Source organism: Fringilla coelebs, assembly GCF_963513975.1.
Source record: "Fringilla coelebs genome assembly, contig: SCAFFOLD_33, whole genome shotgun sequence".
NCBI lineage: Eukaryota > Metazoa > Chordata > Aves > Passeriformes > Fringillidae > Fringilla > Fringilla coelebs.
The window spans coordinates 1501994-1516806 of NW_028167443.1; the positions used below are offsets into that span (position 1 = coordinate 1501994).

The window sequence follows — 14813 nt, forward strand, 5'->3', positions numbered from 1 at the left end:
GACCAAGGGGTATTTAATGCTTACCATGAGGCAAGCACACATCTTGACCCTACCTCCTCTTGGGATTTCCATCTGAACATCACTGAAATTCAGGAGCTGGTAGCTGTGTGTGCTTTTTTTTTTTTTTTTTTTCCCCTTTCTCTTTGTGTCTTCTTCTGATTCCCTCTTGCAAATTTTGGTTAACGTAAAAGTGAACAGGCTAAAATTTGTGAAGTTGAATTGGCCAAGTTAATGCTTTGAGAAGTGTTTCCTGTTGATTGTATATTGTATTAAACCATTTGCCAAGTTCCTCTAATTTTCTCAAGTTGCTAGTAAAGGCTGTTTGGTTGTTTTGAGCTCCTGAGAATCTCTTGTCAGTATTTCTCTAGTACATCCAACTAAGAGTACACAAAGAATTGTAATTCTTTTTAAATGTCTCCTTGAGAGGGTTGTTTGGGAGATGGGAGTCAGGGTTTGTTTGTCCTGCTTGGCACAGCCCAGGCAGGGCTTTCCCAGCCACATTCCACACTCCATTTCCCAGCTGGAGCCGCTGGTGCCTCTGAATTGTGCTGCCCCAGCCCCAGGGACGCTCTCCTTGTCTGCCCATTTCCCCACGGGCTCTGGGCAGGGATGGCCTCAGTGGGGGCTGCTGACATCCTCAGCAACTCGCAGAGGCTGCTGCTGAATTTCACTGCTGCAGAGGCTTGTTCAGCCTTCAGCTCTTCAGTGCAGGAATTCAGTGTCCCAGGACTCATTAACATTCAGAACACATTAACAGGCCAAGCCTCTGGGAATAATTTTAAAAAGTTTCCAAATGCTTTGTGGTTCATTAGACAGATTTCAATAGTGTATTCAAACAGAATATATTCTTTTTTAAAAGACAGTGAAAAAACATTTCTTGGGTCCTGTTTAGTTTTTTTTCCCCCTATTAATAAATTGATATGTGCAATCTCCGACTGACACTGAATCCAAGTACCTCCTCATGCAGTTGGAATAGAGATGCAAATCAAGACCCTTCATGGCTGACAGTCAGACTCTGTCCCTACCCACACCCCACCATTTCCCCCATCCAAGCCCTGGCACTCACAGCAGCCTTGTGCAAATCTGAGCTCCCTCCCGCCCAGGCTGCACCTGCAGCTTTCAACTTCTTGGTCCAACTCCCACCTGCTTTCCTTGGAGAAGGAGCTGCCAGTCAACAAAGCCAAGGGAAGGCACAGCCCCTTAAAATGCAAAAGTCATTCTTCTCCCTGTCTCTGCCCTGCCCCTGATCCCCACAGCCTGTCCTGTTTCCTTCATCCTTCCATTGCCAGGGACTTTCTGGGACAAGGGAGCTCTGCTCTGGCTATGAAGGGAGGTCCAAGTGGAGCCACTGGAGTGGGAACCACAACTCATCAGGTTTGTGTCCTTTGAGGGACCAGGAACTGCTGAGACTCAGAGGCGCAGAAAGGTTTCTCTTCATGGCCAACGTAAAAAATGTAAACATGATAAAATTTGAGAGACATCAAAACCCTTCCCTCAGGTCCTTGTGACATCCCAGCAACATCTGTCATGTCCACCACCCACAAGGGATTGCCATATGGGAAGGATTTTTGACAAAACTTAAGAAGAGGTTTTGTAAAAGATAAAACTACAACTAAGATGCTGGCTAATGAGGTATTTAAACTTCTGAAAGATTGGGCAACTCCCTGAAGCTCAAAGCATGAATTCAGTCAAGGGAGATTAATTGGAAGCACCAGAGAACAGCTGCACGAGGAAGTCTGGGAGTAAAGGGAAGGACAAAGATCCAGCTGCTCTAAATGAAGAGATATCCTTAGACATGGCCATTTAAACAAAAGAGCTGAAAACACATGAAGGAAGAGTACCATAAAATATTAGACTGAATGTTGGTGGTGCAGGTAGCGGGGAAGATCAGTATTTCTTCTCATGCCATCAGCAGCAGAATCCAGTATATCCAGGAAATTCCTGTTCCTGGTGGGAAAACTTTGCCATCTCTCAAAAGTACTCAAGTGACCCAGGTAAAATGGATTTGCTTGTATATTATGAAAAGAACAGGTATTAAAACCTGTGTCCTTTTCCAGGCAGACATTAGCTGTGTGCCCATGAACAGGCAACGCCACTTGTGCCTTGAGGTGCCCAGCAGGGATTGGATCTCTCCGAGAGCACCTGAAGGAGAGCAGAGCACCTTGCAAGCTGCAGGTCCCTGACAGCCCCGCAGGGCTCCTGTCCCATCAACATCTGCTCTGCTCCAGTCTGGAACAGGGCCCAGCTTGGTGCCGGGATCATCAGAGAGCTGAGGTGTGTGCTGGAATTCAATGCCCTCCCCATCCCACAGCAGCCCTGCATTTCCCTGCTCCAGCCTTGGTCTGCAGCACAGCCATAGAGGCTCTTTGGGCTCTGGACTGTTCCTGCAGCCCCCAAGGGCAGCTGAGCTCTGCCTTTGGCACACTCAGCCCTGCCCAGCACAGGCCATGCTGAGCAATTCCCTGTCTGTGCCTGGCCTTGCTGTCAGCCCCGGCAGCGGCTGCGTGGCCCCTTTGTGGCCCTGTGCTGGCCCAGCCATGGTGGCACAGCCCCTGTGCTGGCCCAGCCCAGGCCAGGAGCATTGCGGCTGGGAAGGGCCCCTGTGCCGTGGTGCCCAAAGCAGCCTTGGGGCTCTGTGCCCCATGGCCTCCCTGCTGGGCAGCCTCAGCCAGCTCCTGCAGAGCCCGTGGCACCTGTGGGCCTGCACAGACAGCCCTGCCCTGGGCTCTGCCAGCCTCTGGGCCAGCAGAGAGGCAGCCAGGGCTGGCCATGGCTGGGAACAGGCCCTGAGCCCCACAGGAGGATGGAGCTGGGCCATAGCCAAACTCAGCCCAGGGCAAAGCTGGGCTCAGCAGCCAGGGCTGCCAAGGGCTGGGGACTGACAAATGTCCTGGGCCCCCTCCCTGCTCTGTCCACGTTCCCCAGGGCACAGAGCAGCCTCCTCTTTGGGGCACTTGCCTGTTTTCAATGCTTGGCACAGGCACTGGCCCTGCCCCACCAGGCCTGGCCTGAGTCCTGCCTCTGCACCCTCAGCCAGGCTGAGATGGACACTGATGGTGTCTGTGCCAGGCTCTCTGAGCCCAGCCCAGCTCCCTGCAAGCTCTTCCAGCTGCCCCGAGCTCTGGGCAGCACCAAGGGCCTCTGGCCAGCACAGCCCAGCCAGCTCTGGCCCCACAGCTCTGCTCAGGCCAGGCTGCTCTGGGCACTGGCCCCACGGCCTCAGCCCCTGGCAAGGGCACAGCAGCAGCTGCAGCTTCCACAGGACTCGGCCCCAGCCATGGGGGAAGGGGCTTGGCCAAGGCACAAGGAGGTTCCCTGGGTGCCCTGCTTCCCTCTGCCTGAGGTGGTGAGAGCTCTGCAGCCCCTGCTGCCATCCCATCTGGCCACGGCAGCACAAGAGCCCCGGCCTTGGGGCCCTCCAGAGCTGCTCCTGCTCTGGAGGCCCAGGGCCCATCCCAGAGCTGGGGCAGCCACAGAGCTGTGCCCATTCCTGTTCATTGCTGCTCTGATGGGAATGTGTAATGGTGTTACATTTTTTTGTGGTGTTAGATTTTATTTAAATGTTAAGCTCTGTCTCACCCCTTGAAAATGTAGGGCTTATTCCAAGCCTGTGATCCTCCCCTGGAGTATCAGGTATCTGTAATCCCATTGGCCCAAGTCTTATTCTGTGCCCACTTTGAATCTCCCTGTTGGGCTGGGCCAGGCAGACCAGGCTCTCTCTTGGCCCTTTGCTCCCAAGGCTCTCCCTGTCTCCCCTTCCCTCCCACTTCCCCCCTTCTCCCTCAGAAACCATGCTGCTCCCGGGGCTGGCACCCCCAATAATTAGCACCCTCATCTAATCAGCAGCCTCAGAAGCCTTGTGGAGTCTCCTTGCCTGCCTGCTGCTACCTGCAAACACACAGCTTAGGGGGCCCTCTGGGGACTCCCCAGGGACCACAAACCAACAGCAACAGGGATGGACCGTCAGCCACTTGGAGGTTGCAAATGAATTTTACTACTCCAGAGGCCTCTTCTTTATTGAGCTCTTGAGTTCAGGAATTCAGTGACAAAAGCTCCTAAACATTTGTTCAAAACACTGAAACAAGAAAAGCCCCAAGGAATAATCTAAATTTTTAATTCTTCTGTGGTTGATTCGACAAATTTTAGAAGGATATTCAATATGAATCTGCTATATTTTAAAAAAAGGAAAGAGAACTGTTTTATCCTGTATTCTTTTCCTGTTTATATTTTGTTATGAGCAATGTCCAATATATATTGACCTCCAGCACGTTCTAATTCAGTCTGAATAGATAGGAAGATCAAGACCCTTCATGTCAATCAATCAAACAGACTTATTCTGCACCCCCTCCCCACCATTTCCCTCATCCAACCCCTGGCAATCCTATGGATCCAGAATGGTGTGGCTAGCAGGAGCAGGACAGTGATTCTTCCCCTGTGCTGAGGGGCACTGGTTCAGCAGCACCTCGAGTGCTGCATCCAGTTCTGGGGCCCCCAATTTAGGAAGGACGTGGAGGGGCTGGAGCATGTCCAGAGAAGGGCAACAAGGCTGGGGAGGGGTCTGGAGAACAAGTCCTGTGAGAAGCGGCTGAGTGAGCTGGGGTTGTTTATCCTGTAGAAAAGGAAACCCAGGGGAGACAAGGTGGTGTCAGGGCACAGGTTGGACCTGATGATCTCCATGGCCTGTTCCACCCATGCTGGTTCTGGGATTCTCTGAAAGCACCCTTGGAGCAGTTGCAGGATGAGCCCTGGGCCTCCTCTTCAGAAGCTCCAGCAGCCCAGGTCCCTCAGATTCTCCTGCCAGGCCCAAAGCCAAACCTGTCAGTCCTGCAGAGCCTCTGCAGCTCCTCCTCATTGCCCAGAACAGGGAGCCCACGAGGCAGACACAGCAGCCCTGATGTGACCCCCTGGCTTGTGGTACCTGTGGCACGGGAGCAGCAGGAGGCACTGCAGGAGCCTGCAGACAATTCCTGCAGCACTTGGAGGATGATCCTGCTGCCCAAGGAACATTCCCATGGTGCCAAGTCAAGAACTGAAATGGGGAGTGGGGCCAGAGAGGAAAGAGCAAAGAGGGATGGGCTGTTTGTAGGGGAGGGAACAGGGGTGGGCAAGAGGAAGAAATTTGTAGCAGGAAGAGTAAAGAAAGCAAAAGTGAAGCAAAGGAAATGCTCAGGGCAATTTGGGGGTGGCTGCCAGGCAGCCCTGGCTCTGAGCAACAACGTCTGCAGTGGGACAGGAAACTCCCAGCTGATGGGAACAAACTTTCTGTCTGACTGCAGAGGCCAGGACAAAGATGAGTGGTTTCCCTGGTGTCCCCCAGCCCTTGCTGGCCCCAGGGGCTGATGGCATTTGTGCTCCCTCAGGTTTGTGTCCCCACACCAACAGCATGGGGGTGCTCCCCCCTGCTCTGTGCAATGCAAACAGAAGCTCCTGAGCCAGTGCTGCCGTGTCTGTGCCTGCAAGGATGGGGCACCTGTGTGAGCTGGGGGAGAGGCCAGGACTGCAGAGGGGAAAGGTTGTTGGCAGCTCCATGAGGATGCTCTGGGACACTGCCCTGGGCTGTCCAGCACACTGGGGATGGATCAGCCCCTGCTCTGCTGCATCTTCCCATCTTCCCCAGGGCCCTTGCAGAGCACCAGCCATGCTGTTTGTCCCCCAGCCTGCCCACGGCCACCCTGGGGCTGCTCACAGGGGTTTTCTGTGCTAGCATTGGCCTGGGCGTATTCTTGAGAGAGCCTGGGCAAGGAGCCTGGAGGTCCCCATGGCCTGTCCTGAGGTGTCAGCGCTGCCCCAGCAGTGCCCATGGCCTGTCCCTGCTGCAGCCCCAGCACTGCCACCCCAGGACTGTGACCTGCCCCGAGAGCACTCAGGCCCTACAGCAACACCAGGGCCACCAGGGCAGTGGGGCAGTGCTACAGGAGCAGCACTGGCAACACCAATTGCTGCTGCTGCTGGGCACTGCTGCTGGGCCAGCACTGATCTGTCCCCAGCTCTGCACGCAGACATTGCTGCTGCAGCTCCAGAGAAGGCAACAAAAGGGCATCTCTGTAGAAAACTTTTCTGGGAGATCCTTTAGTTTGCCTAAAGCCACCAAGAGCGCAGCCCCTCATTGACTCAGTCTGTGGCCACAGGGATGTTGGACAGAGACAAAATGAGAAACGGCATGAGAAAGGAAATTTCTTCATAGACAATATGAGAGAATCAAAACAATGGAAATAAAAACTACAATGAAAGCAACAACAAGTAGCAAAGATGATTTTTTTTACAAGTGATTTGCAGAAATTGGCCAGCAGTTTAATGTTCCTGAAACCATCCAGTCATCAGTCTCCACACTGCACCCTTGAGCTCCTGGTTCCTCAGGCTGTAGATGAGGGGGTTCAGGGCTGGAGGCACCACCGAGTACAGGACTGAAAGGGCCAGATCCAGGGATGGGGAGGACATGGAGGGGGGCTTCAGGTGAGCAAATGTGCCAGTGCTGAGGAACAGGGAGATCACAGCCAGGTGAGGGAGGCAGGTGGAAAAGGCTTTGTGTCGTCCCTGCTCTGAGGGGATCCTCAGCACGGCCCTGAAAATCTGCACATAGGAGAAAACAATGAACACAAAACCGCCAAGTACCAAACAGCCACTAACTCTAAGAAGCCCAAGTTCCCTGAAGTAGGATTTGGAGCAGGAAAGCTTGAGGATCTGTGGGATTTCACAGAAGAACTGGCCCAGGACATTGCCATGGCACAGGGGCAGGGAAAATGTATTGGCTGTGTGCAGCAGTGAATAGAGAAAGGCACTGGCCCAGGCAGCTGCTGCCATGTGGGCACAAGCTCTGCTGCCTAGGAGGGTCCCGTAGTGCAGGGGTTTGCAGATGGACACGTAGCGGTCGTAGGACATGATGGTCAGGAGGAAATACTCTGTTGTACCAAAGAAAACAAACAAAAAGAGCTGTGCAGCACATCCTGTGTAGGAGATGTCCCTGGTGTCCCAAAGGGAATTGTGCATGGCTTTGGGGACAGTGGTGCAGATGGAGCCCAGGTCAGTGAGGGCCAGGTTGAGCAGGAAGAAAAACATGGGTGTGTCAAGCTGGTGGCTGCAGGCTATGGCGCTGATGATGAGTCCGTTGCCCAGGAGGGCAGCCAGGGAGATGCCCAGCAAGAGGGAGAAGTGCAGGAGCTGCAGCTGCCGCGTGTCTGCCAATGCCAGCAGGAGGAAGTGGCTGATGGAGCTGCTGTTGGACATTTGCTGGGGCTGCACATGGGGACCTGTTCATGAAGAAAGGACAGTGACAAGTCAGGAGAGGCTGCTTTGAGCTAAAGCTGGGCCATTCCCTTTAGACTGTTCCGCTGGGGCTCACCCACACTTGTTCCTGCTCTAGGAAAACCTTCCCCTAGGTCCCTGCCTGAGCTCCAGTTGTGCTGGCTGAGTGTGCCAGGAGCAGCCAGGTCTGTGAGTGGGAGCTCTCTAGGAGCCATCCCCTGCCCCACTGCCTTGGGTTTGTGGCCATGGGGCAAAGGCACAAGGCTGGATATTCAGGATTTGTCATGGGAATCACTCCTACTGCAGACAGGCTTGGTAGCATCTGCACTTGCAGTTCTAAAGAAAATAGATGGCAGAAGTAGGTTTAGTCACTGTTTTCCTACCCACAGATCATTCCTGGTTCTCCGAGGTCAGAAATCCCCAGCATTTCTGCTGCAGTCAGAGCTTGCCACTGAGAGATGTGGGAGGAAAAGGATTCCCTGTGGCTGAGGGAAGGTGAGGAGCTGGATGGGCTTGTTCCCAGCTGCCCTGGCTCTGCACCTTTGGCTGCAATCAGAGCACAATCACACTCCCGGGTCACCCTGGGATACTCCAAGAGGCTGGAATTCCACGAGATCCAGGACCAGATTTGCACCCAGGAGGGCAGCTCAGACCTTGGAAGGGCACAGCAAGGAGATCCCTGGCTGTGCCCATGATGGGATCTCAGGGAGGGAGCTCAGCTCATTCCCCTTTCCCATGGACTGCTTTGCCCACAGCCCCACAGGTGCCAGGGAAGCTTGGACACCCCATTCCCATGGACAGCCCTGCCTGGCAGGAATGCCAAGGGCAGTGCCTGACTCAGCTGCTGCAAATGCCAGAGCCTCCCTGGGAGCAGCAGATAACAGTGACAATATCAGGGCACTGCAGAAACAAGAGAAGATGTTGTGGTGCTGTGCCTCAGAGGGCAGGGCAGAGGCAGCCGGGCACTCAGGACAGTGTTCCCGTGCCTAGCTGTGCCCAGCACCTACCACGCACCAACAGTGCCCTCCTGCCCCCTGCACTGCTCTCTTCAGCCCCCTCTCCTTCCCTGAGCATCTCCCTGGGCCTGGACATTCCCTCCTGAGAGGAGCCTTGTCTCTGCCAGCACTCACAGAGCCCATCCCATCCTCTGTGCCCTGGCCCTACAGAAACCTGCAGGGCCCTGTCTGGGGCAGACTCTGTGTGCAGGTGGGCAAGGGCAGCTCAGGAGAGCCCTGCTGGGCCCTGCAAAGGTGATGCTGCTGCTGTGCAGGGCTGAGTGGCTGAGGGCCATTTGGGAGGCTCCCAACAGAGAGACTGAGCACTCAGTCTCTCTGTTGGGAGTCTGTTCTGGAGTCTCTGTAAATGTTCAAACATTCCTTTGATGATCCTGTGTGTCCCTTTCAACTCAGAATGTGCTGTGATTCTGGGATTACAATTTCTGCCTGCTTCTCTCATCCCCCTGTTGCCTATAGTCCAAAGGAAAAAAAATAAAATGCTTGCAAGAGTGTTAGAACAGTAAAAGAAAAAACTTTAATTGGAAGCTTCCAGTGTCCCATTGGGGATGGGGCACACCTGGCTCCTGATTTCAACAATTTATTAAGGTTGATAAATTAGGATATTTAACAGGAACATCCAATAGGAGATTCAGCTGCCCCAGTAACACACCCCTGGAGCAGGCCCAAAGGCTTCCTTGCCTGCACTTTTTGTTGTGATTGCTCACATTCTGGTCAATTAAAAAAAATGTTTTTAGAGGTTCTCTTCCTGATAATAAGACTATTTGATAATAAGGCTGTTAAGAGGACAGTATTTCAGGAATGTACTTAGACAGTTTCCTGGTTTTAAAATGAAATGAGTTTTTTTGGGAGACAGACCATGAGAGACAGTCAGCATATTGTTCTAAAATTGAAGAGAAAGGTTAGGAAACATACTAGAGTTAATTAAGGATTATAGATATAGAAATATATAATAGTAGTTTAATGGAGTTTATAAAGAGTTTAACAGAGATAAGTAACGATTATAGTTTTATAACTATATAATAGTAATTAACAGAGCTTTGAAGATATGAAAATGTATAAAATGCAAACATCTTTTGCCATCACACCAAGTTTCCCATCCTTCTCCAAGTAGAAAATTGAAAACACTCTCAGGAAAGCTCCTGATCTTTCCAGCAATCCCAAGCTTACCTTCTTTTGGGAAGTGTCCTCTGGAGCTGTGCCCAGGCAGGTGTGGAGCTGGGAGCAGCCCTGCCCCACCCAGCCCCTCTCAGCAGCAGCACCTGCCCTGCTCAGGGTGGCTCCTTCCCCCCACAGCTTCTCCCCAGCGCTGGGAGCAGCTCCCCGGGCCAGCTGAGAGCTGTCCCTGGCAGGCAGCAGAGTCCCTGCCCCAGCACAGCACCCTGGGCTGCAGGACCCTGCTCTGCAGGACAGCCCTGGGCACCTTTGGCTGCAGCCCCAGCTGCTCAGCCCTGCAGCAGAGCCTGGCAACAGGAGCTGCCTTGGGCTGTGCCTGGGCTGGGGCAGCAGGGAAAGCCAGCCCTGCCCTAGGGCCACAGCCCTGTCCTGCAGCAGCTCTGAGAGTCCTCCTGAAAGCTCCTAAAATCTGGGATGTGCCAGCTCCAGGAGATCCCTGCAGGAACTGCAGCTTCTCTCCCCACAGCCAGGGAATGACTGCTTCATACCTGGGATGATTTCTGCTCTAGTGAGCCCTGAGTGAGCTCTGCTCTGTGCTCCCAGCCCAGGCTGAGTTTAACCCCTCTGTGCCCCTGTGCTGTGCCTGGGGTGGCTGCAGGCAGTGCCCCAGCCCTGCTGGGCTGTGCACAGGAGCTGCTCCTGGCCAGAGCTGTCTCTCTGCAGCACTGCCCTTGCCAGGAGCTGCCTCTGTGCCTGGAGCCGAGCCCGGCTCAGCAGCAGAGACACAGCACAAGGCCTTTAATGAGCCTCTGGGGCTTTGTTCTCAGGCCCTGAACATCAGTCCCTGAGAGGGAGCTGAAGAAACCTCTCCAGAACTTCAAGTCAGAATCCAACTCCAAAGTTTCTTTCACTTTTAATGGGTCCCACTGAGGGACACGACTGAGAAAGTGTCCCAGGCAGAGCAGAGAACTGGAGGTAGTGATGACAGGTAGGGACAAAGAGAAGCCAAGTCTTGGTGCCCTGGGACACAGCAGGGTGTGTGCCACCAAGGGCTGGGAGGAGACACCTTGTCCTGAGGCACTGGGGCCTCCTGGCACAGCCCCAGCCAGGCTGGGCACTGTCAGCCCCTTGTTCTGCCCTCAGCATCCCCCCCTAGCCCACATCCCAGTGTCCTCAAGGATCTGATAGAAGGAGTCCCTGGGGAGCCTTGCTCAGGAATGGCCCTGAGGGCTCCTCAATGCTCCCAGGGACTGCAGGTTTTTCAGAGGACTTTGGGTTTGGCTTTTGCCTTGAAGCCTCTGAGAGGTTTGTGCAAACACAGCCTCCAATTATCTGCTGTAATGAGTCCCTGGAGAGGCTTTGTCAGTAACAACACTCAGTGGGGCTCATTAATGCTTCAAGGTATTTCAGTTATTTTTAGGTACTTGGTGTTTCCCTTTTGATCCAGACTCTGGGAGAGGTTTGTGCAATCATGGTCCCAATTATCTGCTTTAACGAGTCCCTTGAGAGCTTTGTACTGACACTCAGTGGGGCTCATTAATGCTCTGAGATACTCAAAGTTTTTAAGGTACTTTTGAGTTTCCTTTCTACACTGAATTTCTGAGAGGTTTTTTGTGCAATCCTGGCCTCCAACTCTCTCCTCCAAGGAGTCCATGAGGAGTCTGTGTTGGGGATGGACCTCAGTGCGGCCCATTCATGCTTAGAGACACTTTGAGTTTTTTCTCTGACTTTGACTCCTGGAAAGGTTTGTGCAATCTCCCCTCAGGCCCTGAGGTTCCAGGGCTCAGCTCCAAATGCACCATGGGGCTCCTTAGGATCAAGCAAGTCTAGTATGGCTTTGACTCCCATCTACTGTGCCTATGTGGCTGCTCCCCATAGTTGGTGTATCTTAGGGGTGAGTACAGAGGCCAATTCAGTCCTGCCCTCCAATCCCTGCTGAATTAAAAGACAATTGAGGAATTATAGAGGTCTGATATGGCCTTTTGTCCCTACCTTACCATGCCTAAGGGCTGCTACCCTCAGCAGGGCTATGGAGCCGTCTTGGTAGCAAAGAGACCAACCCAGTCTCGCCCTCCTTCCTTTCTTTATTTTCTTAAAGAAGCTGTCCCATTACCTTGTAAAGTCCCTTGTGTACATCCCCTCAACAGATGCTGGTAATTCTCACCCATTAAAACAAGAAGACAGTTCTTGAACTGGTTGGTAAAAGCTTGACTCTACCTTTTGGGCATCTTGGTGTCTTTCTGGTCGTCTCTCAGTCTCTGCTTGGAAGTCAATCTTGTTTCACCTGGCCTGGATGTTATAGTCCACTCTTTGGGTTCTTCTACTGGGCCTTTGACTCTGTTGGCATGAGTCCATCCCCGCTCTGCAGTTCGCACGGCCAATTCGGTGGTGAGCAGTACCTGAAAGGGACCTTCCCACAGAGGAGTTAGAGGCTGATCACTCCATGACTTAATCACCCCCCAATACCTGGGATTAATATTATGGATTCTGAAATCCAGGGTGGTAGTTTGACGAAATTGCCCCTTTATGTCTTAGCCCTTCTAAGGTTTGTGCTATAGACATAACTTATTTCTTGGCATTGGCTTCCCCTTCCTCATAGGTGGCAACCTTCTGGGGTGAGGTCAGGAAGGGTAACCCAAACATCATTTCATAGGGTGACACCCCCAGATCTGACCGGGATGGGGTTCTAATTCCTTATAAGGCCAAAGGGAGACATTTTATCCATGACATTTGGGGTTCAATCATTAGCTTAACTAGAGCTCTTTTAAGAGTTTGATTCATTCTCTCAACCCGACTGGAAAACTGTGTGGATGCCATGGAGTGTGTAATTCCCATTTTACTCCCAGGCCCTGAACAACTTTCTGCAATATCTGCAATGTGAAATAAGTTCCCCAGTCTGAATCAATCTTGTTTGCCATCCCATATTGGGAAATGATTGATTCTAGAAGTGTTTTACAACATTGGCATTGGTTTTCACAGTGGGTACCACCTCTACCCAATGAGTCACGTGATCTACTATCACTATCAAAAATTTCCACCATTGTACCTGGGGAAGTTCAGTAAAGTCTACTTGGATGTTTTAGAAGGGCCATAAGGCTAGTTCTCGCCCTCCTCTGGGTGTTTTCCTCATGATTTTCTTATTCACTTGTTGACATATCACACAACATTCAATTACTCGCTTAGCTATTCTGAAAATTCTTATGCATCCCCAATCCCTTAGGAATCGATCACTTAGCATTTGTGTGTGGGAACTCACAAAATCAGAGGGTTTTGGGAAAGCTGCAAAAGGCAGGCCTCAGAGACAACAGAACTGTCATTAGAGCTAAGCAGTAGCCATGAGATAGGTCAGCAGAAAAATTATTTAAAAAGCAGAAAGGCAAGGACAAATAGAACAATGGTCTGTGTATTAACGCTTGACTAGGATATCTCCCTAACCTACAGAAAAGTTTATCTGGCAAGATATTAGGAAGTTTGAAGCTCAATAATGGAGCTCTGTGCATTGTGTTTTAAGGCTTACACGCAGGTATTGTATTGGAAATAAGCAAGCATTGTTTCAACCAAAGATACGTGTGCTTATAGCAGTTAGATAGAACCACTGTCCATCTGATTCTGCTTTGTGTGATTGGTCAAAAAACTTAGAAAGCAAGTTGTAACATTAAGTTCTTCATCTGCTGCCCGGGATGTGAGCCCCTGGCATCTTCCCATTGTCATACCCATGTAATGAGACTGATGCTGAAAAATAAAACAGCTCAAGGCACGTCCAAAGCAGTCCCGTCCCATTTGTGATTTGTACACAGCCCCCCGGCCGGCGATAAATGGTGCTCCACTGTGAGGAGCTTGGTTAGACTAGAGGACTAAAAAAGAAGATCGTGGACAACTTGGTCTCCGGAGGCCCAGGCTGTTAACAGGAGGAACAGATCATCCCCTCCGCCGTCGTTTGCACCTGATGTCCTTGTAAGTAATAAGCAGCTATTTTAGGGGCTCCTGGGCAATGAGATGGGAAATAATTTATCTAAAACAGAATGGGATGTTTTTTACTGGCTTGAGAAAATTTTACAGGATAAAGGACGTTCAGACATCTCAAAACATGAACTGAAAGACTTATTAATCTGGGTGAAAGCAAATATTAAAAAAAAAACTTGCAGTCTGCTTTTACCTTTGATTTTTGGGACCAGATAAATTGGGAAATTTATAATCTATTCACTCTCTAAAAGGAAGAGACAGTGGCCAAACTAATGCCTGTCTCTAGAAGTTTAATGGAGAGTTTTAAACAGAATGACCGTAATAGAGACATTCTCGAATGCCAAAACAGAACACCTGGTTCTGAGACTTTAATTCTGAGTGGTGCTGGGCCATCGTCCTCTTCTGGGGGGATCTCGGGTTTTTGTAGAGGATTTTGTACAGGACTGGCTTGCGAGCACGGGACACAGCAGGGAGAACTAGCTGACAGAGAGCACGTAAACACAATACCATTAACAAACTGACAAGGATACAGGCCTGACAGTCATCAGTCAGTGTCCAATGATAAAGCTGGGTCGTAGTGACCTTGCTGCAACATGAAGATGTAGTAGGATAGTGCCTTGCCAGAATAGAGAGATTAGTTTCAATAGTTTACAATAAAAACCTAGCAGAATGTAGAAGTAGGTGTAACTGGATGATAAGTAAACTAACCAATCCTGAGCTCAGCTTTTGCAATATGTATGAGGCTTATTAAGAAATGTATTTAACCTGCTGTATTCACCTAATAAATCGAGACAAAGATGATCAAATGATGTCCAGTCTCCCTTCATCCCGACAGGTTTTGTTCGGGGTTCCCTCCATTCTAGAGCATCCGGGGTTTCTCCAGGCAGTGTGGACAGCACCCTGATCCCCGGGAAAGGGGAATCAGATCAGCTTCCAGTTTCAGTTGTGTCCTCTGTTTCTTCTGGGATTCCCTGCATCACTGATGCTGTGACAGGTCGTCCTCCCGTTCCTCCACAGAATCCTCCACCCCCAGAATTCCCAGGAAAGCATTCGGGATTTTCATTGCGTTCCAAGACTGTGGGGGATCAGGGGTCGTGTTCTGGGGAGGATGAGAGTCGTGAGGGTCCGGGAAATGAGAGTTTGGGGAGGCTTTGCAAATCAGGGGCTGCTGTTTCTGTGCCCTGTCCCTCTCCCAAACAAATTGCGGCTGCATCTTATGCTGAGGCTGTGCAGGTGGGGTCTGCCGAGGCGGGCTCTGGATCAGCTCTGCCTGGCCAAGGGACGGCAGGGGTCACTCCTGCCACTGCTTCCCCTTCCCAGGAAGACACCCCCTAAGATCGGGCTCAGGCGGGCAGATTGCTTTGAAGATCTGAGAATTCTTTCTGTATAAATTCCTCCCCCAAGCCTCTCCCAGGGTTTTCGCTGGTTTTAGTTCCCCAGCCTCCAGATACAGGCGGTGGGGGGGGCTTTGGATTTGGC

At 51.5% G+C, this 14813-nt stretch overlaps 1 pseudogene across 1 annotated transcript; it reads right to left on the reverse strand.

The window, feature by feature from the left end:
• Window positions 1-6317: 6317 nt before the first annotated feature.
• LOC311165910 (olfactory receptor 14J1-like) lies at window positions 6318-7224 on the reverse strand (annotated as a pseudogene). The gene has a single exon. The product of its transcript is annotated as an olfactory receptor 14J1-like (transcript).
• Between the last annotated feature and the right edge of the window lie 7589 nt (window positions 7225-14813).